The sequence below is a fragment of the Triturus cristatus genome, chromosome 3_2 (assembly GCF_964204655.1).
Source record: "Triturus cristatus chromosome 3_2, aTriCri1.1, whole genome shotgun sequence".
NCBI classification, from domain to species: domain Eukaryota; kingdom Metazoa; phylum Chordata; class Amphibia; order Caudata; family Salamandridae; genus Triturus; species Triturus cristatus.
Genome location: NC_140584.1, coordinates 171,325,116 through 171,350,561, shown reverse-complemented (window position 1 = coordinate 171,350,561; position 25,446 = coordinate 171,325,116). Strand labels below are relative to the sequence as shown.

Below are 25,446 nucleotides of genomic sequence, written 5' to 3'. Positions count from 1 at the left end.
ACCGTGAAGTCCGGATAAAATTCCAGCGTATTTCCCTGGTGTGTGATCTGTCGCTTTTCTTGCGCCAGCCGTAAGATGACATCTCGGTCTCTATAGTTAAGGACTCTGGCAACTATAGGACACGGCGGCGCTCCAGGTTTCGGCCGCGGTGCTAAGGATCTATGTGCCCTCTCAATCAAGAACATCGGGGATAAGTGCTCTGCGCCAAAGACGCTGCGAATCAACTCTTCCACATACGTTTCCATCCGTCCAACGTTTGTGGATTCCGGAACTCCCGTGATTCTTACGTTGTTTCGCCGTGACTGTGCTTCCAAATCCTCCGTCTTATTTTTTAGCACGTCTAGCAGCTTTTCTACCTCCGCACATTTTTGGGCCGTGGCCTGTGAGACATCCTCCACCGCTCCAATGCGATTTTCCGCCTCCACCAGTCTCTCCCCATGTCCATCCAGCTTTGCCGCCATATTATCAACTCGTAACGTGATATTGTCCAGATTGCCATTTATGTCCTGTAGGCTCTGCTGGATGGCCTGCAACACCCCCTCCATACCTGTGGACACTGCCTCTCCAGCGTCAAGAGCAGCTTCCGACAGCGCCGCTGTGCCCTTCGGCTGTCGTTTAGATTCAAAGGGGAGTTTAGATTGGGTTTTATCTGGTTTACCCTTGTCCCGTTCTGCCACCGTCAGCCACCCGCAAAATCAAGTTGCAAGTCTCACCAGTTGGGGTGCCGCTTTCCTCCACCCGCAGTCGCAATTGGCCTCGAGCGATCAGCACACCGGGTTCCAATGGCCTTGCAGCGCCCCAGGTGTCTGCGCCCGCACCAACGCACTTCGTGCAGCCCACGCCCCTTCCGCTTCCCTCAGCCGCCCAAGCTTCGATGTCCACAACAGCACGCAGCGCTCCCCAGATTCACCCACAACTGAGGAGGTCACACAGCAGGTGTGCAATGCAGGTCACTACAGCCAGCAATCCAGGTGATCTCCAGCCACCACGCACCTTTCAGGGACAAGGAAGAAACGCAGTAGCCAGTCCGATTCACTCACCACCTCCAGCCGCCGGCGTTGCATGCGTCGCGGGCTAGATCGCCGCCCTTCAACTCCTTCCGCGTAGTGTCGGCCGCCAAGGTCAGCAATCCATTATTTATTCCACGGCAGCCCCGCTTACCCGCAGTCTCACTAGGCAACCCTCGGTCCCCCGACAGTATAGCAGGCAGTCAGAGCCTCCGAGGCCGGCGAGGACATAGCCGCGACGCGGGCAGCGCTCGCGTAGGCAGTGTGGGGCAGGCTCATTTGTTGTGTCGGCGGCGCTACTTGGTGATGCCCTGGTCCGCACTTCATGACAGTCTCACCCAGACCGAAAGTCCGAGCTGATCAACGCCGCCATTTCGCGCCGCCCCATCCACCAGCACAGATTCCTCCACAGAGCCTTCGGGTCGCGATCGCAGCACCTGCGCTCAGAGGCAGCGGCAGTCCCACAAGCTCCAACGCACAGAGGCGGCCCGCAGAGATAATTCTGTCGGATCCCCGCCGCAGCAGCCCCCGGTCTCCCTGGTCGGCGCCATCTTGTGTCACGAGAGCTGCGTCTGCGGCAAGGTGTTTAACGGCTCATTTCCGAGTCTTCAATGCCGATATCGTGCCCTTCGCACCAGCCATGCATGGACGCTTGTGTCCGGGCACCTGATCTGCAATTTTCCGCTAATCTCCAGCTCCTACATGCTCGTTTGTGCCGTTTGTCGTCCCCGTCCGGCGGAGGTGTCTCACAGGGCAGCCATTCCGCTGTGCGCCCTCTAGCGCCCCCCCTGCGACATTTGTATATTAACATTCCAAGGGAAGTTAAAATTTAGACGTGTCTCATTGTGAAGCTGGTGAACATAAAGTGTACTGTTGACTAATGTTTAGGCATTTATACATGTAAAAGCAAATAATATTTATATGGGCTTAATCTTTTGCAATTTATTCATGCGTTATGAAACTGCATTTGCTAAGTGTTTAGAAATGGGCATTGTGCTGTAACCCTGTGCACTACTAAGTTGACATCATTTTAGGAATTGAGAACAGTTTTCAGTACAAGCTTAAGTTTAAGTCTAACATTTAATCGTATTTAACATCCAATACAGAATGTGCTTGCTTGTATTTAATTTTTATTGCAGGTGCAGACAAAGCTTCATTAGTTAGTAAAGGAAGGGTTTGTGTTTCAGTGAGATAGTGAGGCATGTGAAGAAGGAATTGGCAAGGAAAAATGCGGTAACGAGCAAGGAGGAAAGTTCCCAAGGAGGAGGGGAAGAAAAACCAAAGACGAATGAAGTAGCATCTTATCGATATGGGAAAGGTGACGCCAGTAGCTAATTAGTGCTAGAGTCTTGGGAAGTTACTGGAGTCAATCACATGGATTACCTTGAGTTCAACTAATATCTTTTGCTGTAACTTAGTGAGGGTCAGAGAGACATCTTAGAACTTCATCAGCTTCAGACTTATTCTTCTGCTTTGCGTGGCTTCGTGCTACATGACACTTAGTTGGAGTTTCTTCTGCTGAAGACTCTGACAGTTGACACCTTTCTATTATCCATTCTTATTCAATGTTTCTTTATTTAGGGTTGTCTTTTTAAGATAGTGTAGGGAAAGATAGTGTGCTCATGCTTACCTTTGAAAATAAATTGATGCAATTTAATGTTCAATTCTTTCTCCTGATCATTTGCATCCCTATAACTGAATTAGTTGCATGCTTTTTCTTATACAGGGTAAATCTTTTTAGGAGATTTGGATTTATCTTGTTTGTCCTATATTTCTATACTGTGATGCTAAGACTGATTTATATCAATCTGTTTTTGAATTTAAAACTAAGCCTTACTGATCCCGATTGTAGTTGTTATTGTGTTGCCCAATTGGTTACACTGTTATGAGATGAAATTGTGGTTGTTTTCTTCCCACTTGCCTCTCAAACATCTAAAAAGACCATCAGGTTGAGTTGGTAGTTTTAAGTGGGCCCGAGCTGTCACAATATCCAGATTCTAGCCTCTCTTCCCATGAACTAAAAACCTTCCTCTGTACAGCAGTGTTTTGGTGTGCTGTCAAGCGCACTGCATTTTCTCATTGTAATATGTCTTGTCACTATTGTTTGGATAGTACTGCATGTTGTCAAGATATTGCATCAATGTCCTTGAAGCATCTACTCTTTAGAAATGTACTCATGCTTTATTTGTAGGAGGGCTCCTAAACCATAAGTGCAGACAGTTTTTTTCTGCTAGATGTGCTCTCCTTAGCACTTCACACGTCTTTGAGATCTTCACATTTGTTCCCCCATAGCAATGTTTTTCGGGTATTGTTTGAGCAGCGTAGATCATTCTGTCAGTTACTTCCTTGTTTCTTCTTCCCTGACATGAAGGTAAAAAAACACCCCTTTCAAAGAATACCAGTGGGTGCATCTTTCTTTTCTTCTTAGTTCAGCATTTTCAATAATGCTCAACTGAAAAAAAAAAACATTAGTGAAGTGCATGAGGAAAAAAGTTATGGCCTTTACAGAGCTACAAATCCGAAATGCACAGCAATGAAAGTCCAAATATTAAATTGCATTATTCGCTCGAACAAATGATCATCCTCCAACAATTTGTAAATATAATTTCATGCCGTGTTGTTGTTTGTTTTTATCTTTTATTATATTATTGTCATTAGACGAATCTTTGTATAAATCTTAAAGCCCTGCTAAATTACTTTACGAGTGCTGTGAATGTTGTTGTGCAACGCCAAGCGGAGAAATTAAAATGCAAAAAGCTGTTTACTTGTTTCCCACTGTTTTCCTCCAGGTCATTAAAATACTATACAGTATAATGCACAAACAGCAATGAAACGATCTGTTTTACAAAGACATATCCACGTTTTAATCTGGTGTCTCTTGCTGCTGTTAATGTTAAATCGCGCGATTTAATTTATTTTTTGCTGCGAAAATATTCCCGTGGAAAATTTCGTTCATAATATTAAAGCTTGGCCTGTATATAAAAACTTCATACAGCACATTTCCCGCTTCTAAGCAGGGACACATTAAGGATTTCGGGGGCCCTGGGCCAATCGTATTTTTGGGGCCCCTGTTCGTAACTGTTTTGAATTCATGATACAATTTCAGGTCTTTCAGGCCCTCCTTGGCCATGTTACTGACAGTGCCCAGGCACACTTGTTCAAATTCTAAACGTGTTTACATCTCATATTCAGGGATAGTGACGGGTGCTTTCAGTATTATAATTCAGCAGCAGCTCACTGATGTTGATGCTAATAATCTTTGAGACCTCCCTGTCATTTCTCACAAGTGAGTTCCGGTTTTGTTCGAAAATAACCTGTTTTTTATTGATGTTGCATGGTGTTGAAAGTCAAACATTTCTCTGGCAAATGTCTACAATAGACTCCAATACATCACCCACATCAAAAATAAATTAAAGGAAAAAATATTTTTAAAGAATCTGTTAAGACTTATTCAAGGTTATCAGGGCATGACCAGAGCTGGCTCTATCAGGGCCCCCCGGAAATGCTGGGGCCCTGTGCCAGAGCCCATTTTGCCCATGCCTTAAAACGTGTCTGTTTTTAAGTAGTGTTTCCGGTTTCAATATTTTACAGGTATCTTGATCCCAAACTGGGTGGTTGAGATATCACGATAACAACAAATTTGTATCTAGAAAACAGGTGACCAATTAGGAGCTTGCATAAGGCCTTCTAATGTCCTTCTAATGGAAAGAATGAAGTTGCAACCTATTGGATACATTCCACATTGCAGTGTCTAGACATGAGGTTTAGTAGAGCTCAGAGATGAGGGGAAGTATCACATAAACACCGGATGGGAGAAAAGGCCAAAGTCTGTAACCACAGCCGAGAGAGCTAGGCATGAGTCTATGCACTTGCTTTCCTGGAATGTAGTAGGATTTAGGCAGTAGCTAATGGATCCTGGCTATCAAGAGTATATTGATCAGCTCCATCCATTCGTGCTCCAGGAGACCAGGTTACTGGAACCACCATACAAGCTAGGTTACAAAACCTTTTATATTGATGAAGTTGCCTCGTCGAGTGGCAGACCATGAGGAGGGCAGGTCTTATGGATAAAAATGTCCCTAAATGTTACAGTTGATGCACTTGCCATAGATTCAGTGGATATATTAGGAGTAAGTCCAGGAACACACAATGGAACCCTAGTATACCTGTTTAATGTATATGTAATGCCAAGGAAGAGTAATGAGGAGAGGCCGGTGGTGGAAACACTGGATAGGCGTCCCCACACTACAAGCTTCAAAGGCACATTCATTGTTGGTGGTAATTTTAATTGCATGTCCGAGCAAATAAGTAGTTTAGACCTGATTTTGGAGGAAGAGGACGCAATAAGAGGCATTCCCCCTTTAGAGGCCGGCCCTTTGATACGATATACAGCAGCGGTCATGCAATTGGTACACTTGCAATAGAGCATTGTTAGAAAAACCCACTCCCACACCGGAAGGGTGGTGGTGGTGTTCTCCCAGACACGCTGTGGTAGCTTGGCTCGAGCGGGAAGGAAGGCACCGTGTTAAGCATACGCTATACCCACACAATAACCATGCGTGCATCCGTTCCAAAAACGACACTACACCTTAAAAATTATATTGAAAATATATCTCTTTATCTCCTTTTCTCTTAGTTGCTGATTAAATAAATAATAATACAATCACAGTACACAAGGCTTTTTCTGTGGAAGGGTACGTCAAATAAATACTTTCGTAACGATTCAATAAATAAGGTAGATCATAAATAATCAAGGCATAAATATAAGTGCATTACACAACAGGCAATTAAATATTATGAGGCAATAAATACTGCGAGACAATAAATATTGTGCGACAATAAATCCTGTGAAACAATAAATACTGTGAGGCAATAAATAGGATAAATACAATAAATACAGTGCTCTCAATAAATAATAAAAGCCAACAGTGACACTTGTAAATCAGTTCACATTCCTGAGGTACTATGGGATGATTTGTCCCAATCCCAGCTTGTAGAGATTTGGATGGCCTGAGGGGTATACTCCCTGGCTTGGACAAGGCTGAGGCCTAAACTGAGGTAGATCAAGGGGGAATCTAGAGATCTGGCTCTCCCACACTACACAACCCCTCTGTATTATTAGTCTCAGCTCACCCCTGGCACAATCAAGCTGGTTCCAGCACCTCTCTAGCCCCTAGGATAGTCTCTCAGGGCTCCACAGGGCCTTAGGCGCCCTCTATTCCACTTACTGCCCTTTTTATGAAGCTCCGACGCCGCTGGAGTCGTGTCGACGCCGTGAGGCGTTCCGGTTCGATGTCGGCGGCCTCGGCGCAATGTCGACCTCCGGTTCGATGACGTCGGGCAGTCTTGGCTCGATGTCGACTTCCGACGGCTCCGGTTCGATGTCGGCGGCCTCGGCTCGATGTCGACCTCCGGTTCAATGACGTCGGGCAGTCTTGGCTCGATGTTGACTTCCGACGGCTCCGGTTCGATGTCGGCGGCCTCGGCTCGATGTCGACCTCCGGTTCGATGACGTCGGGCAGTCTTGGCTCGATGTCGACTTCCAACGGCTCCGGAGTGCGATCTCCACTCCCGACCTCCGGTGCTCCTTTCCTCAGGTTCCGGCGACTCCGGAGTGCGATCTCCACTCCCGACCTCCGGCACGATTCTCTTCAGGTTCCGGCGACTCCGGAGTGCGATCTCCACTCCCGACCTCCGGCACGCTTCACCTCGGTCTCCGGCGACTCCGGAGGGCAGACTTCACTCCCCCGTCGACGCTGCACACTCGACCTCGGGTGACTTCCTCCACGACCTCTGGTACTCTCCACGACCTCCGTCGGCGCCCTCTCTCGACCTCTGGCGGCTCCGGGTACGACGTCTGCTTTCCAGTCAGCGCCGCTTCTCCACCTCGGGCTCCAGGTCTCTAGGCTTCTCGACGTCGGCCCTTAGGTAGTTACCAGTAACCAGGTCAGGTACTTGCTGTTCTTTACTTTTAAGGCCTGTTCCTGCTGTCCAGGTCCTTAAGATGGTTTTTCTTGCTTTCTCCCACACAGGGCTCCAGGCTGGGCTCAGTCAGTAGGGACTAGTATCAAGGGTGGGTTTATGGACCCCACTCCAGGCACAAGTTTCCACCCCTGCTGCCTCACTCCTTCCTCCTTCAGGTTTCTGCTGCTCTCTCTTCACCAGTCAGGTGCCAACTGCCAGCTCCAACTGACAACTCTGGCTTAGCTTCCCAACATTCCAAACCGCCTCCAACTGTCACAGGGTTCCAGAATGTTGCAGAAGGTTCTAGTAGGTTCCAGTGATGTCACAGGTGACAATGGGTGGCCACCATTTTGTGCTCCAGGCCCTCAGACAGAAGTTCCAGGGGTAGATAAAATGGCTCCCTGAATCTGCATCAATACTAAAAAGTCTGGTGGTTCCCAAAAAGGAAAAATACTAACAGGGTTTGAGGCAAAAAGTGGGACAAAATAAATAATGATGAGGAGGGACCACCCAAAGGGCTGACAGGTCTAACACGCGTCCTCCCCAGCTGAAAGTGGGGAGAGCTACCCAACCCCTTGGGAGTTCTCATCACTAAGGCGGAAATACCTTGAGAGACCGTCTGCATTATCGTGGTCCACTCCAGGCCGATGTTCCACCTGAAAGTCCATTCCCTGTAGGGAAATAGACCACCTCAACAACTTGGGATTCTCCCCCTTCATCTGCATCAGCCAACGAAGGGGTCTGTGGTCGGTCTGAACTAGGAAGTGCGAGCCAAACAGGTATGGCCGCAACTTCTTCAGAGCCCATACCACTGCAAAGGCTTCACGCTCTATGGCACTCCACTTCTGTTCCCTGGGAAGTAGTCTCCGGGATAGGAAGACCACGGGTTGATCCAGACCCTCTTCATTGAGTTGCGATAACACTGCCCCAATGCCATGTTCTGATGCATCCGTCTGGACAATGAACTCCTTGGAAAAGTCTGGGTCCCTTAAGACCGGGGCCTCGCACATGGCTTTCTTCAGTCTCACAAAGGCCTGCTGACAAGCCTCCGTCCAGACTACCCGTCGAGATTGTTTCTTGGACGTAAGCTCTGTGAGGGGGGCTACAATGGTACCGTACCCCTTCACGAAGCGGCGGTAATATCCCGTGAGGCCCAGAAAAGCTCGGACCTCAGTCTGTGTCTTGGGGGGTTCCCAGGCCATGATGGCCTCGATCTTCGCCTGGGGGGGTTGCACCGCTCCCCTACCCACCAAGTGTCCAAGGTACACTACCGACCCCTTCCCGATCTGGCACTTGCTGGCCTTGATCGTCAATCCAGCTTGTCTCAGGGCCTGGAGAACAGCTTGCAGGTGACGCAAGTGATCCTCCCAGCTGTTACTGAAGACGGCTATGTCATCCAGATAAGCAGCAGAGAAACTCTCCATTCCGGTGAGGATCTGGTTTACCAGGCGCTGAAACGTGGCAGGTGCATTCTTGAGCCCAAAGGGCATCACACAGAACTGGTAGTGGCCATTGGGCGTGGAGAAGGCTGACCTTTCCCTTGCTCCATCAGTCAGAGAGATCTGCCAGTACCCTGAAGTAAGGTCAAAGGTACTTAGATATTGGGCAGCTGCCAGCCGGTCAATCAATTCATCCGCCCTAGGGATCGGATGAGCATCAGTTTTGGTTACTGAATTCAGTCCCCGGTAGTCCACACAGAACCTCAGTTCCGGTTGGGCACCCGGTGGTGCAGCTTTTGGTACTAGTACCACCGGACTGGACCAGGGGCTGCCAGAAGGTTCGATCACTCCTAGCTCCAGCATCTTAGTGACTTCACTGTGAATGCTGGTCTTCACCTTGTCTGACATCCGGTAGATCTTGGACTTCACAGGTGGGCTGTCTCCTGTGTCCACGTCATGGACGCACAGGTGAGTCCTACCCGGGACAAGGGAGAACAACGAAGAGTACTGTCCCAGGACCTGGCGGCAGTCCTCTTGCTGTTCAGGAGTTAGAGATGGGGAGAGAATCACTCCCTCCACCGACCCATCCTTCTCTTGAGACGCAAACAAATCGGGTAGAGGCTCGCTTTCCACGTCCTCTGCTCCGTCAGTCACCATCATCAAGATGACTTCGGGCCTCTCGTGGTGGGGTTTGAGGCGGTTGGCGTGCAGCACCCGTAGGGGCTGACGAGGGGTTTTAAGATCCACCAAGTAGGTAGCCTTACCCTTCTTCTCCAACACCTCAAAGGGTCCTGACCAGCGATCCTGGAGGGCGCTAAGCTCTCCTGGTTCGATCACCCACACCTTCTGGCCAGGCTCCAACTCCACCGGGTGAGCATTGTGGTCATACCACGCCTTCATCACTGCTTGGCTGGCTTCCAAGTTGTCAGAAGCTTGCTTCCACAACTTAGCCATTTGGCTCCGGAAGGCCAGCATGTAGCTCACCACATCCTGGGGAAGCTTTCTGGGAGTTCTTTCCCATCCGTCTCTCACCAGGTTGAGAGGTCCACGTACAGGGTGCCCATACAGAAGCTCGAAGGGGCTGAAGCCCACTCCCTTCTGTGGCACTTCCCTGTAGGAAAACAATAGACAGGGTAGGAGGACGTCCCATTTCCTCCGCAGGCTTTCAGGCAGACTTCTGATCATGCCTTTCAAGGTTTTGTTAACCTCTCCACCAGACCATTGGTCTGGGGGTGGTAAGGAGTTGTGAACCGGTAGGTCACTCCACACTCCTTCCACATGGCCCGCATGTACGCTGACATGAAGTTGGTCCACCTGTCGGACACAACTTCCTTGGGAAAACCCACTCGGGTAAAGATTCCCATCAGGGCCCTAGCCACAACAGGTGCTGTCATGGCCCTCAGAGGTATTGCCTCTGGGTACCGTGTGGCATGATCCACCAGGACCAGGATAAACCTGTGACCAGCTGACGTTGGCGGATCTAACGGACCCACAATGTCGATGCCCACCCTTTCAAAGGGGGTGCTAACGACAGGAAGTGGTTCCAGGGGAGCTTTCAGCTTCACCCCTGTTTTCCCACTGGCTTGGCAAGACACACATGTCCGGCAGTAGGTATCGGACGACACTTTCATCTGAGGCCAATAAAAGTGTGGGACAAGACGGGCGAAGGTCTTGTCTTGCCCCAGGTGTCCTGCCAATGGGATCTCGTGAGCCAACTCCAGAAGAAAGGCTCGATAACGTTGAGGGACTACCAAGGCTCGTGACGATCCATGTAGGGGTGCCTTGGGTTCACTGTAGAGGAGGCCATCCTCCCAGTAAACACTGTAGTTCCCTTCAACGTTCCCTGCTGCCTGGGCTTTGGCCTGACGCCTCAGCCCCTCAAGGATAGGGCACTCCCTCTGGCCCTGGCAGAATTCCTCCCTGGACGGGCCTCCCTCCACGTGCCACTCGGCCGGGATGGGTAGGTCCTCCAGTTTGGTAACATCCCTCACCGCAGACTCCTGGTCCACCACCTCCGGTGGCCTATCCGTCCTACGGGGTGTGGACGCCGAGGCAGGCTCCTCCCGTCCTCGGTTCTTCCCTTGACTGGCAGCTGGCTGGGCCTTTGTTCCAGGCTCCAGCCTGAACGAACTCCCTCTCCGGGTAGTCGCGGACCCTGTGCTCACACAGGCCCAGTCAGGTGTACCCAGCATCTCAGTATGAGTCCGGTATTCCACCTCCTTCCAAGCGTTGTGCTCCATGTCATTCCCCAGCAGACAATCGACTGGCACGGCAGGGCTTACGGCAACTCGAAGTGAACCTGCAACCCCCTCCCATTCAAAGGGAACCTCGGCCACTGGATAGTGGCCTGTTCTGCCGTCAGCCATCGCGGCTGGGTGGAGTACATCGGGAATTACCTGCTCTGGAGACACCAGTTGGCTACGTACCATAGTCATACTGGCTCCTGTGTCTCTCAGAGCCTCCCCTCTTTGACCGTTGATGGTGACCCACTGCCCATACTTTACGGTATTTGCGGGCACCTGGATCTTAGGAACCATCTCCCGTTCTCCCAGGGACACTAAAGTGACACCCGCCCACTCCCTTCCCTTAGTTAAGGGCATCTCCTCCCCGAGCACTGCACTAGCTACTCCGGGGGTCTTTCTTCCAATGGGAGGGGGTGGTCGTTTCGGGCACTTCACATCTCCCTTATAGTGTCCAACGCCAGCGCACTCGAAGCAATGGACAACCCTTGGCTGCTGACTCTGGCCAGGATTAGGGTTTCTGGGTGGGTTAGCCCTAGGGGTGAATCCTGTTCCCTTACCTTGGAAATTATTTTGGGGGCCTTTGGAGAACTCCTTTTTCTTTTCCCCTCCCTCTTTCTTCTGGGGGGCGCCCTGTCCGGCCTTTTGAGTATCCCCTCCAGTCCCCCTTGTGGACACCCGGGTACTAGCCCAAATGTCCGCCTCCTCAGCAAGCTTCCGGGGACTGGTCAGCTTGCTATCCACCAGGTGTTGACGCAGTTCAGGGAAACATTTTTCGAGCAGGTGTTCCTTCAGTACTAAATCAAACAACCCCTCGTAGTTCCTCACTTCACTGCCCTGAATCCAACCCTCTAGTGCCTTCTTTGCATAGTCCAGGAAGTCCACCCAATTCTGTGTGCCCAGTTTGTGACTACCCCGGAACTTCTGTCTGTACTTTTCGGGTGTTAGTCCAAACTTTCTTATGAGCGCCAGTTTCATGGTGGGGTAGTGGGTCTGCTCATCCTCCTCGAGGGCCAATAATGCATCCCTACCAGCTGGAGGCATGTACTTGTACAATCCCCCTCCCCAATACTTCTCTGGAACCCCATGGGCCCTTAACGAGACCTCATAGGGCGCTAGCCACTTGGCGATACCGTCACCCGCCCCATAGCTAGTTACTATGTCCTTTGGCAAGTAGGGTTTGGGTTCCCTAGTGAACTCTTGGTCTTTGCTGCCACCATTAGGAACAGGGTGTGCCCTAGCTCTTAGGATCTGAAGATCTATCTCTTTCAGCCTTAACTCGTGAGCCATCCTCTGTCCCTCCTTCTCTTTCTCCAGCTCCGCTAACTTCCATGTGAGCTGTCTTTTCTCCCTCCGGTCAGTTAACTCTACCTCAGATAAGCCACCGCTAGAGACAGTGCTGCCCTTCCTGGAAATGGTTCTGGGCCCCGCTACTAGGTTCCCCACTTCAGGTTGGTACATCCCAGCCCCCTCGCTGTCAGGCTCTCCATCCCTGTCTTCCTGCTCAGCCTTACTCTCTCGTCGTGCCTCCCACCAAGCCCTCAAGCTGGTCTGGAGTTCAGCCTTCTTGGCACCTGGGGGACAGTACACCCCCTCTCTCTGACAGAACTCTCTGAGTTGGGCCACAGTATAGGTTTCCACATTTTCTAAGACAAATTCCATTTTGCCCACTCAGAACAGAAGACAGGTTTTTACAGAAGCAATGCAGGAGGGTACCTTATATAATACCTCCTCCCACCACCAGAGTAAATTTGGAAAAACAAAAACTCACAATTAGGAAGGCCGCTTTGAGAAAACTCCAGGTGTAGGCCTATGGACTACCCACAGTTATTGTCGAGTATACGTAGGCACAGCTCAATCCCGCCGCTGAACACCAATCATGTTAGAAAAACCCACTCCCACACCGGAAGGGTGGTGGTGGTGTTCTCCCAGACACGCTGTGGTAGCTTGGCTCGAGCGGGAAGGAAGGCACCGTGTTAAGCATACGCTATACCCACACAATAACCATGCGTGCATCCGTACCAAAAACGACACTACACCTTAAAAATTATATTGAAAATATATCTCTTTATCTCCTTTTCTCTTAGTTGCTGATTAAATAAATAATAATACAATCACAGTACACAAGGCTTTTTCTGTGGAAGGGTACGTCAAATAAATACTTTCTTAACGATTCAATAAATAAGGTAGATCATAAATAATCAAGGCATAAATATAAGTGCATTACACAACAGGCAATTAAATATTATGAGGCAATAAATACAGCGAGACAATAAATATTGTGCGACAATAAATCCTGTGAAACAATAAATACTGTGAGGCAATAAATAGGATAAATACAATAAATACAGTGCTCTCAATAAATAATAAAAGCCAACAGTGACACTTGTAAATCAGTTCACATTCCTGAGGTACTATGGGATGATTTGTCCCAATCCCAGCTTGTAGAGATTTGGATGGCCTGAGGGGTATACTCCCTGGCTTGGACAAGGCTGAGGCCTAAACTGAGGTAGATCAAGGGGGAATCTAGAGATCTGGCTCTCCCACACTACACAACCCCTCTGTATTAGTCTCAGCTCACCCCTGGCACAATCAAGCTGGTTCCAGCACCTCTCTAGCCCCTAGGATAGTCTCTCAGGGCTCCACAGGGCCTTAGGCGCCCTCTATTCCACTTACTGCCCTTTTTATGAAGCTCCGACGCCGCTGGAGTCGTGTCGACGCCGTGAGGCGGTTCCGGTTCGATGTCGGCGGCCTCGGCGCAATGTCGACCTCCGGTTCGATGACGTCGGGCAGTCTTGGCTCGATGTCGACTTCCGACGGCTCCGGTTCGATGTCGGCGGCCTCGGCTCGATGTCGACCTCCGGTTCGATGACGTCGGGCAGTCTTGGCTCGATGTCGACTTCCGACGGCTCCGGTTCGATGTCTGCGGCCTCGGCTCGATGTCGACCTCCGGTTCGATGACGTCGGGCAGTCTTGGCTCGATGTCGACTTCCGACGGCTCCGGAGTGCGATCTCCACTCCCGACCTCCGGTGCTCCTTTCCTCAGGTTCCGGCGACTCCGGAGTGCGATCTCCACTCCCGACCTCCGGCACGATTCTCTTCAGGTTCCGGCGACTCCGGAGTGCGATCTCCACTCCCGACCTCCGGCACGCTTCACCTCGGTCTCCGGCAACTCCGGAGGGCGGACTTCACTCCCCCGTCGACGCCGCACACTCGACCTCGGGTGACTTCCTCCACGACCTCTGGTACTCTCCACGACCTCCGTTGGCGCCCTCTCTCGACCTCTGGCGGCTCCGGGTACGACGTCTGCTTTCCAGTCAGCGCCGCTTCTCCACCTCGGGCTCCAGGTCTCTAGGCTTCTCGACGTCGGACCTCAGGTAGTTACCAGTAACCAGGTCAGGTACTTGCTGTTCTTTACTTTTAAGGCCTGTTCCTGCTGTCCAGGTCCTTAAGATGGTTTTTCTTGCTTTCTCCCACACAGGGCTCCAGGCTGGGCTCAGTCAGTAGGGACTAGTATCAAGGGTGGGTTTATGGACCCCACTCCAGGCACAAGTTTCCACCCCTGCTGCCTCACTCCTTCCTCCTTCAGGTTTCTGCTGCTCTCTCTTCACCAGTCAGGTGCCAACTGCCAGTTCCAACTGTCAACTCTGGCTTAGCTTCCCAACATTCCAAACCGCCTCCAACTGTCACAGGGTTCCAGAATGTTGCAGAAGGTTCTAGTAGGTTCCAGTGATGTCACAGGTGACAATGGGTGGCCACCATTTTGTGCTCCAGGCCCTCAGACAGAAGTTCCAGGGGTAGATAAAATGGCTCCCTGAATCTGCATCAATACTAAAAAGTCTGGTGGTTCCCAAAAAGGAAAAATACTAACAGGGTTTGAGGCAAAAAGTGGGACAAAATAAATAATGATGAGGAGGGACCACCCAAAGGGCTGACAGGTCTAACAAGCATGGGCTGAGAGCTTGTAATGGTAGGACGTTCTTTGACAGTCCCACTTAATTTACATCTAAACGAGGTAATGCCAGATCAAAGATTGATTACATGCTAATCAATGTAGAAACCTGAGATAGGATAATAGACAGAAAGGAAGATAGCTATCATCTCCCGTTATACCTAGTGATGTCATGGTTTCTCTGTGAGACACTGACATTGTACAGGGGTCTGTTATTAACACTACCAACCACTGGAAACCACCACAGGTAATTTATGTGACCATTAATAGTGAATAATCTCGAGACTGGCTAATATTTCTAACAAACTTTCCGATGCAATGAGTCTATTTATTGACTTCTCACCTCCTGACATTCCTATTATAGAATTATAGAAATCTATTACTTCTTGGTTGTGAGTTTCAAATCACACTTAACCAAGTTGCCTCACCAAAAGTAACGACAAAAAACTATCAAGCGCTCCTCCTGTGCAAATCCTGGTATTCAAAGGATTGCCAAGTGGCCAAGAAGTTATTACTTCATTTCTTAAAGACTAAAACACAATAGTTGTGAGAGAGACCAGGACCAAATATTAGAAGGTGGCAAGGGGACCCCTTTCGTGGGCTGCTGCCTGTCACCAATATTTTACACTACTCCTTGAAGAAATCCTATTATGGCCCAAATGTTATCTTTATCACAATGACAAAATGGGTAGGAGTTTTCTTTGTGTCATTGGCACTAAATCTGCTACAAATATGTATTTTTAAACAGCATTGTATATTAGAAAACATAATGTTCAGTAAATGAATACCAAACAAGAATTATATACAGTTGTCCTGGGATAGGCATTGTATGAAATTGGGTTACTAGTTGGGGTGGACTGAACCCTACGCAAGAAGCAATTTGAATTCTTGTCAGGGTAAAACACGGACAAACCACAAATTATCTTGTGCTCAACCGTCTGGTAGCTTCGCACAAAAGCAGTCAAGCTTAACTTAGAGACTTAGAAGTAATGTGTAAAGTACTTATGCAGCACCTCAAAAAGTAATAAAGTGAAAACACAACACTAGAAAAAAATCTCCCACCAATTTAGTAAAATGGAGTAAAATTTAATTTAATGCAAAATTTAACACCAAAAAGACAAACATCTAATCAGTAGAAATGGGCATATGCAATTTTAAAGGATTAAATAAGTATAGTGCCTAAAAGCACAAGGGGGCACTTGTGGTTATCTGGTTGTGCGAGACCAGTGGAAAGTCAAAAGTTCAAGCCAACTGTGATGGAGCGTGAGATGGATACAGGGACCAGGTTAGCTGAAAGGAGTTGGAAAGAGGCTAATTGGAACCGCCTGATCCACACAGCAAAATGCAAAGACACCACTACCTTTTAGAAAATAGTTGCACAGGGTGGCAAGTATCTGTTCACATGCACGGAGCATTACCTAGACCCTGGTTTTTGGACGTGCCATTTCCCTGAACTTTATTCTGAGCCTGCCGAGCATTCCCAAGAATCGCAAGTGCTATTGAATGACCATATAAATAATGGTATCAGATATGCAACTCACTTCAGACTAGAAGACACAAGGTGGCTATTGATGCTATCAGGCTGGGAAAGTTCTAGCACCAGACAAAATCCCAGGGGACGTATTAAGGCATGATATAGATGTATGGGCACTCTACGTCAATCTACTTTGTAATGTGGCGGCCTCAGGAGCAGCAGTCCCCTCGACATGGAAAGGGGCCAAAATAGTTCCAATTTATGAAAAAAGGGAATTGTCAGGGACCAGGCTACTATAGACCAATAAGTCTCATAGACATTTTACAAAATATGCCAGACAGGTCCTTAATAAACTAAATGACAGGATAGACGAAAACAACATCTTGACAGTCTACCAACCAGGGTTAAGGATGCTTGTCAGTACAATGAAACAGTGCTTGCACCTACCCTGTTATCGCCCTATGTCAATGATGTTGTGAAGCATCTGCAGGATTGTAACCAAGACACTCTGAAGAGGGGCCACAGTTCCTACACTACTTTTCCCAGATGATACTTTTTTGGTATCATAGACGTGGAAGGGGCTACAAAAGCTTCTCTATAGTTTTAATGAGTATTTTATAGCCAAGGGTCTAGAAATTCATTCTAACAAAATGAAATACAAGACCATTTGACCGTATATGAATTTTATTTAAAATATTGTAGTACGACAGGAAAAATTGGATCATGTAACTAACTTTAGCATTCTGAGTATAATGTTAGACAGTATACTTTCTTGGCTCGCACACATCAACAAATCCAAAACTGTTCTTGTTCATAGAATTGTGGATATCATTAAAAAGCACCAAGCCACTACATCTGAAGAGATTTCCCTGGCCCTTGAGGTCTACAAGCACAGGGCCCAAGCAGCTGCACTAAATGTTGCTGAGTTATGGGGTGCAGACAATCTCAATCAGCTTACACTGAGCGAAAACAAATTTATAAGATGGTTAGTATTCCTTCACAGGTCTACACCATTAATACTTGTTTTTCAAGATGTAGATGTTAAAAGAACAGAGCACTTAGCTGTCTCGAGACCCATGCATTACTGGATAAGGCTATGGCTCACACAGTAAATGATACACTATAGCGAGGGACTATGGGAAATTTTGATACTTGACACTATCACCACCTTCTCCTGGTTTCCCGGTGTTCAGACCTGGTTTTCTAAGCTAGGCCTAAACTTCTTCTGGAGCGATCCCCAAACATTAACAGTGCACTCAAAAAAGCACCTGAAGCAGATATATTGGGAGTATGTTCTGAATACTCTTCACCAAAACCCAAGGTTGGGAAGGTTGACTTCACAAGGTCTTAGTGTCAAACTGAACTCAAGTTTTGAAGAGTATTTGGACGTTTTTTAAACCCCACTTGGCCGCAAGGTTGCACATAAAATATTGCTTTGACACTCTCCAAATCAAAGCTTTTGCAGCAAGGAGGAAACCGGCCAACAATGCTAATGCAGAAACAAATTTCACTTTATCTGGCACATGCATCAAGGATGGCTTTTGTGATTCCTTAATTGAGATTATTAAGGAATCGCAATTAAGGAATCGCAAAAGCCTATGCTTGTGGGAATCGCTATAAAAATAGAGATTCCCAAACATTCCTTAATTGCGAGTCGCAAATTGCGTGTCACAATTAAGGAATGGCTTTCAATTAATTCCTATGGGCCTACAGGCTACAGGCTAGAGTAGTATTATAGGAAGAAATGTGTTAAGGTGGTGGAGGTCATGTCAGAGACAGAGTGGCTGTGCACATTAGGCAACATTCACTTCAATTAATTTGCAAAATAGTATGGGTTACATCAGGCTTGATGTTTCATAAGGACATGTCACAGATTCGTGCAAAGCAGTGATGAGTAGTAGTGCAGAGCAATAAACCAACTTTAGCCTCCTGATTATGTTTGAGAAGAGCATATCAAGCTGAGGCTGAATGGTGCTGTTCAAAGCAATCTAGTCACATTAGGCTGCAACAATCTAATTATATGTTTTCCAAAATGTTGAATTCCTTAAATGTACTTAGAGAAATAAAGAAGGAGAGTGAGAGGATGTTAAGGAAATTTATTGCATTTGCTAAGAATTCCGAAAAATCTGTGGGAAGACTGGTGGTATTGGTCATAAGTAGTTAGGAAAGCAATTGCAGAGGTGGAGCTCTTCAGCCACTGAGGGCATAGCTTTAAATAGAGAAGGAGATGCAGGTGCAATTCATTGTGGCACCCTCGGGCCCTCATCTTTACTTACATCAGCAATCCTCAAGTGCTTAGAGACGATTTCAGCTCACAGTACGCACAAACATGAAAAGTCCACCCTCTGGTGCTGTTGAACACCATCTCACCTCTTTATTGTTTTATGATAAGCCCATGTACTATGTACAAGGCGTGGAATACGTCAAAATGCTTTGGGATAGTTTTGGCATCTGAGCAATAAACTATTAACAAAACAAAATCGGAGCAAGCATTTATTGTTGCTGTCCGTGCTTTTCTAAGCTACCGGAAGTGATACGAGTTAATAGGGTTCCTCAACCCCGACTCTCACCGGTGCCAGTACTGGCCCCCGGTCTTTAGAGGATCTTTGTGGCTTGCGATGTAATACTGGGCCAGTGACCCACAGAACTCTGGATGCGAGAAGCGGCAGTGAAAGCGCATATCAGATGACTGGTTGGATTAACATGAGGCGAGTTGCTGAAAACCGTCTTCTATGGGCAACAACACGTAGACTTGGAGGACCCGTAGTGTGAGCTGCTATGCGTAGGGCGAGAATGAGTCACAAGTGCATAATGTGGACTGATTTACAGGTATCTAGGGGTCAAATACAGAAGGCTCTGGTCACAAGCTGTAATCAGCTGTGACGGCCTTTTTATCTGTGCAGCAAGTACACAGATGTACTCTTCAGGCATCCCCTGGTGCTCTCGCCAGAAGATGTGTGAGGACTCCCAAGGCCTCCTGCACTCCATGGGAGATAGTGTTTTAGCTACTGAGGTATTACAAGTTTACTCATGTGTTGAAAAGTGAATAGCAATTCTGAAACACACAGGAGACAGAAACGTAACAAGCTGTTCACTAACTCAGGCAATCATGCACCCATCATTGTAAGTGAAGGCCCAGCAATATCTGCGAACCAAAAGTATTACAAATTGGAGAAGCTGATGAAAAAAATGATTTCAAAATGGTGGGAAGATGTTACTCTAGAAAAATATCTATAATAGGCAAGAGTACCAAGGGGTCTGAGGATTCTATTTGCCCCATCATATGATCAACCAGATTCAGATACGATAAAAGAATGGGCTACCAATCTCATGGAATGTTCCAATCGAATTAAGACCATACTCATAAAATTTGTGTGGAAAGAGCGTGATGTGCTATTAAAAATAATAGACCAGCTGAAACAAGAAGTATCCAATGAATATAATTGGAAGACATGCCAAAGGAACTTACTAAGTGTTAAGAGGAGATCATCCTTAAAAAAACAGAGAAAATTCGAAGAGACCAACACAACTAACAAAAAGGCAGAATACTACCCTTCAGCCGCAGATTTGATGACCTTAGAAGAAATAGGAAAACATCCCAGAGCCTAACATCCCTTCAAACTGGCTCATGAGAGAATCTATAAGTGATTTGAGTGAGAGTGATGTCTCAGAAGATGGAATGGGTGGGCAAACAGACAAAAGTGTGTCAAAAATAAATGTTTGGGAGGAATTTCACCTCCTGAACCATGGAAAGAATCAACTAAATTGGCGGAAAGATCAGGGTCATGTCAGGGGAAGAGGAAGAGGAGGAAAAGGCAGAGGCAAAGCGTAAGAAAAAAAGTAGCAACATCTATAAGAAAACCAGGAGACGAGGATGGAGCAAAAGCAACAGCAGCCCCCATGGGAATAAAGAAGGGGACAGAGAAGGGACAGCGAAGACACTCAGTAATGGGGTAGATTTATCCACCCATCCCAGGTTTTGCTATTTGGATTGTCCTTCTGTTCTGTGAATTCCTTCAGTTACACACAGAGAAGGATAGACTTTTTCCAATTATTAGGAAAACTGAAATTGCACAAATGGCATAAACTGAAAATAAAAGACACTTCTATGATGAACAGATCGAGGATAAGTAATCTAGCAATTGGCAACATTGATACCGTAATCACATTAACTGAATTGAACATGAATAAAGTGATACTACTAAGGAAACTGTGAATTTAGAATCATTCTGTTTTAAACTAGGAGAAAGCTGACCGGGTGACTTTAAACCTGGATGCATGAAAGAAACACACATGTTATTACCACGCATGCCTTTACAATGTGACTAAACCAAATATAAGTCTGAAACAAGCACGTCTTTACTATGCATACGTCTACTACACATGCCACAGAGATACATGAAAACTACCTTCACCACACATACCTTTACCATGCATACCTTTACAATGCATACCATTACCACACAAATTTATTAAACATATTTTAAAAAGGTTTTTGCACTGATAAATATATTTTTAGAGAGATAAACAATTTTACACATTTTCTTAAATGCAGTAAAGTTGACAGGAACACAGTTATTTTACTTTCTAAAAACATTAGGCCAAAAATATGTTCGCAAACAAAATAAACAAGATATATTTGACTTAGAGCAAAGTATTAGAAATGATCCCTTTACAACTGTAGTTCTTCCTTTGTTTCCCTGCTTGTCAAACCACCTCAACAAAACTAAAATTGCTGTTGTAGTAAGTGACAACTTTAGAAAACCGTTTGCTCAAACATTTCAAATAAATACACTTCCAGTCAGAATATTAAACATGTTGAAATGTACATTACAATGCACATTTTTATGATCACCACAGAGTTCCCCATAAGTACCAAAATACAGTAAAACAGTATACTTGAGGTAAACAAATCTCACCTTTCCAATTTCCTTTTCAAACAAGCACCCTTTTTTCCTAGGTTGTAATGTGCAAATAAGCTATGCAATATAACAATTTCAATAGAGTTACTGCAATGTTATTTTTCTCTGTTGCTAACCAAAATTAACCAAACAATCTGTCTTTTTTTCCAAACAGGAATACAAACTGTTGGACTTGGCTCTTTTTGCAGGGTCATCCCTGAACTTTTTGCCTTCCTCCTGTATTTTTTCTGACCTGTTGTTGGCTGTTTTATGACTCTGACCACTTTACCCCTGCTGATCAGTGCTAAAGTGCATATGCTCTCCCTATTGTAAATTGATGTATGGATGAATAACTCCATGATTGGCTTATTTGATTTACTTGTCGGACCCTAGTACAGTGCACCATGGGTGCCCAGGGCTTGTAAATCAAATGCTGCTAGTGGGCTTGCAGCACTGGTTGTGCCACCCACAGAAGCAGCCTGTAAACGTGTGTCTCATGTCTGCCATTGCTGAGTCTATGTGCAGTCTGGTACTGTCATGTTGACTGGGCAAGTGCACCCACTTGCCAGTCCCTAAACCTTTCCTCTTCTGCATATTAGTCACCCCTACGGTAGGCCCAAGGACAGGGTGCATTGTAGGTAAAAGGTAGGACAAGCCCTGATGTGTGTGGCATGTCCTAATAGTGAATTACAGCCATTTTCGTTTTTCACTATTGCAAGGCTAACTGTTCCCCATAGGCCAGAATGGGCAGTTTGATTATTACATATTATAATCCTAACTGACTCAGGGAACTAGGTAGAAACTCGAGTTTAGTATGAGTGAACTCAGAATGATAAAATGCATCTTTTAGTGAAGTTGGTTTTAACATTCTGTGTTGGAAAATACTACTTTTAGAAATTAGGTATTGTCTTGCATAACCATCCAAGCCTGCCTCTGCTAAGTTGTGTATTCCTTGTCTGGAGTTTGAGTGACAGGGTGAGTCAGCACAGGGCTGAATAGAGAGATCTGCATGTAGATGGGTGGGAGGAGTTGCACCTGGGACCTGAATAGGGCTGTGCCTTCCCTTCACAATGCTGGCTTCACCTCGTGTGGTGCGTCTGATGTCCCTGGCCTGCACTGTGAAAGGAAAGAAGGAGTCTTGTCAACAAAGTGCTCCAGGACTGACCAGAACTGGTTTGGACTAGGCAAAGGCCTCTCTGCCTCCAGAGAACAAAGAGAAACTGTGTATAAAAAGGGAGACCCAGACCCCAGAACTTTAGATCACTTTTGGGAAACAAAAATAAACCTTTGCTGAGGAGAGGAACCAGAGAAACTGAGGAAGAGACTATCCCTAAGCTGAGTGCTGTTTGGAGGATTGGCCTGCAGTGGTTGCCTGACTGCCCAAGAAAGGAGAGAGGAACTTTGTGTGTACTATCATCAACTTGTGAAGGATCTCCAAGGGCTTGAGATAGAGCTTGCCTCTTGCTGAAGTCTCCGAGACAACAGACTTCACCAACCAGCTCCCCAAGAGTCTTTTGGAAGTGCCTGCTGCTGTGCCGGGCTTTCTAAGGGACTGCATGTCGGAAGGAGCTGGAAGCGCGACTCACAAAGAAGTGTGTCGCCGCCGCAGCTGCTGTCGTCGCATCTCTGGAGAAGAGGACCGACGTCGAATCAGACACCGCCGCATCAGCGGAGAAGCGTGTCTCCACAGCTGTCGCATCATCGCCAAAGCGCCTCACATCGCCGGAGAAGAGTTTCGCCATCGCAACAGACGCCGTCGCATGACCTGGAAGCGTGTCGCAGGGCCTATCGCGTCTCAGAAGAATCGTTGAGTCACCGCACGGCCGTCGGGCGTGCACGCATTGTGTCACATCAAGAAGAAGCCACCATCTTTGTCGTATTGCACCGGATCTTCATCGCATCACGGCGTTGCGGGTCGCACCACCACGAAAGTGCAGTAAGAAACCGACGCATCACCTCCCCTTGCAGACAAGAACCGACGCATCGCCTACGCATCAGTAGGGACCCGACGCATCACCGTTCTTGCGTGTAAGGAACCGATGCATCACCTTCCCTACAACACTTTCATTGTATAGCATTACGCATCCTAAAGTACATTGAACTCAAAGTGTCGCATTTACCATCTTAAACAAATTAAGCTATTTCTACCATTTTTAAAGTACAGTATTGTGGATTTTTGTTGTTTGTGGTCTTGTTTTAAGTCTATATAAAAATACTTATTTTTATACTACAACTTGTGTGTTGTCCATCTGTAGTGTTGTCACTGGGTTACTGTATGTGTTCAAAAATGCTTTACACACTGCCTCTGATATAAGCCTGTCTGCTCGTGCCAAACTACCAAAGGGGTGAGCAGGGGTTATTTTAGGAGTGTACCCCCTTACCCTGGCTAGAAGCAAGGGTCCCTATTTGGCCAAGGTACCTACCTCTGCCAACTAGAGACCCCCAGTGCTAACACAAACACTGTGCAAAAATGTAAATTAATGTGACAAACAGAATAGCTTACACTTTTACCTCTTTCTTTTTCTTTCTACCACTAGTAAACCAACAACATTAGATGGAGAAAACAACAGAGGCCTAACCTGATTTTTAACATTCTATACTTTAGGCCTGATTAAAAATCTGGCTGTCCAATTGCCCAAAAACTGTGTCCACAACCACCAGTAGTCCATATCGCTGGTAATCTTTAGTCTACCATATAACGAGTTGACCACAGGTCCCGTAGCGTGGCTGTGGCAGTGGGCAATGGTTTTCCGTATCTATCGATGCATGTGTGTACATTTCGACTGAACATGTGACAAATGTACACATATGCATAATACATGTGGAAAAATATCACCTCCCCATTGACGGAGTCTGGCTCATTTGTGGTCAGTCCAGCAATGGGTATATGGTATGAAAAGCACTCACCTGTAGATTGCCGCAAACAGGGTTGTATTCTTCAGGGTGAAGATGCTGCTGTAAAGGGGGACCTACAGAAAGGAATCCACGTCAAACTCTGCCTGGAAAAACAGGAGAGGGGTGAGTATGCACCCCAAATCCTTTGTTACTGCCAACTCAATGCTGGCTGTTGGACCGCTGCAGTCAGCTAGTCAGAAAGCCAACTCGTAATACAGATGGTGGTGGATTTCCTCAGTACCACCCTATGGCAGTTGCCTTTCGCCGACCATGACCCCAGTTGTCGGCGGTGTGCTGGTGGTGTCGTCCATTCAGTCACAGTCTTTGGAAATGCAATCCGCCCATCTCATAATATGGTGGTCGGACGACCGATTTTGCTCCGGTCAGACCACGACAAACTCGTAATAAGGCCCTTTGTCCTAAACTACAAAAAAATACTAAATTTCAAGTAAACATATCTTACCTTTCAATTACTCCTCTAACAAATATTTTTTTTTCTATGTTTCAATATGCAAATTATCAGGGAAATATTACATTTTCAACAGGGTTTCTAAACTGTTCCCAATCAGTATTGCTAGCCAAAATTAAACAAACAATTTGTTGTTTTTTCCAAAAAGGCATACAAACCATTATAAACACTGTAAAAAACCCATAAGCTTATTCTGTTTTTTTCTCTTTCTTTTTTTGGCAACAGAATAAAATGAAATGGCTGCAGAAAGACAACTAATGCACATGAACTCACGAAGGGGCAACCAACTGCTCAAATATAGTGGCTACCTTTATTTAAAGATAGATTGACTGATCCCAGGAGCAATTGGAGGTATGTGCAATTTTTTCATCCCATTGCACAAGCAGAACAGTTTCTCTTGGTAACTGTGTAGAAAGCACATCTGAGCATAACCACTCTGCCTCTGTAATAGAGATACAAGTTAGAGAAAATGTTCAGCAAATCAAACATCTTGCATCCACCTCCAATAAATCCTGTGGCACAGTCTTGAGGTAGGTTTCACAAACCACTCCCATCCATGTTGCTAGTAGTATGCATGCAATACCCAACCTTGGAAGGATGATCCAGAGACAAAAACAGGCAAGTGGTTACTAACATGTTACCCTACAGACCTTTTCTAATATTAACACTGCCCAATAACTCACAATTATTTTCACTAATGAGACTTTCCTACTGCATGACAGTGAAAACCCTAAAAAAAGAATGCTAATAGAACAACCCATAACCTGCTAGCTCTTGAGAACAGTGATATTTGCATGATGGATGGTACTTTTAACTCTACACCGCATCCTTTTGCCCAAATATACACTATTCATGCCAGAATTAGTCACACAACCATAACTTTGTTATACAGTTTACTCCCAGACAAACAATCCTCCTCATATTCTGAATTTGTTGACATTGATAAAATCCAAAACTTTTAATATAAGCCCTAGAAAAGTGATTATTGACTTTGAGATATCAATGATTAATATCATTACTAAAGTATATCCCACCACTCAAATACAAGGATATTCTTTCCACTTTTCTCAGGAATTTTGGTGAAAATTGCAATTCAAATGATGCA

At 46.5% G+C, this 25,446-nt stretch overlaps 1 long non-coding RNA gene across 1 annotated transcript in view; it reads left to right on the top strand.

The window, feature by feature from the left end:
* The window catches only part of LOC146856972 (uncharacterized), a 279,388-nt gene that overhangs the window by 238,610 nt on the left and 15,332 nt on the right, over nucleotides 1-25,446 (top strand). Inside the window, exon 6 of the long non-coding RNA XR_014979837.1 lies at nucleotides 24,567-24,692. This is a non-coding gene — a long non-coding RNA (uncharacterized LOC146856972). The remainder of the gene's footprint in view (nucleotides 1-24,566; nucleotides 24,693-25,446) is intronic.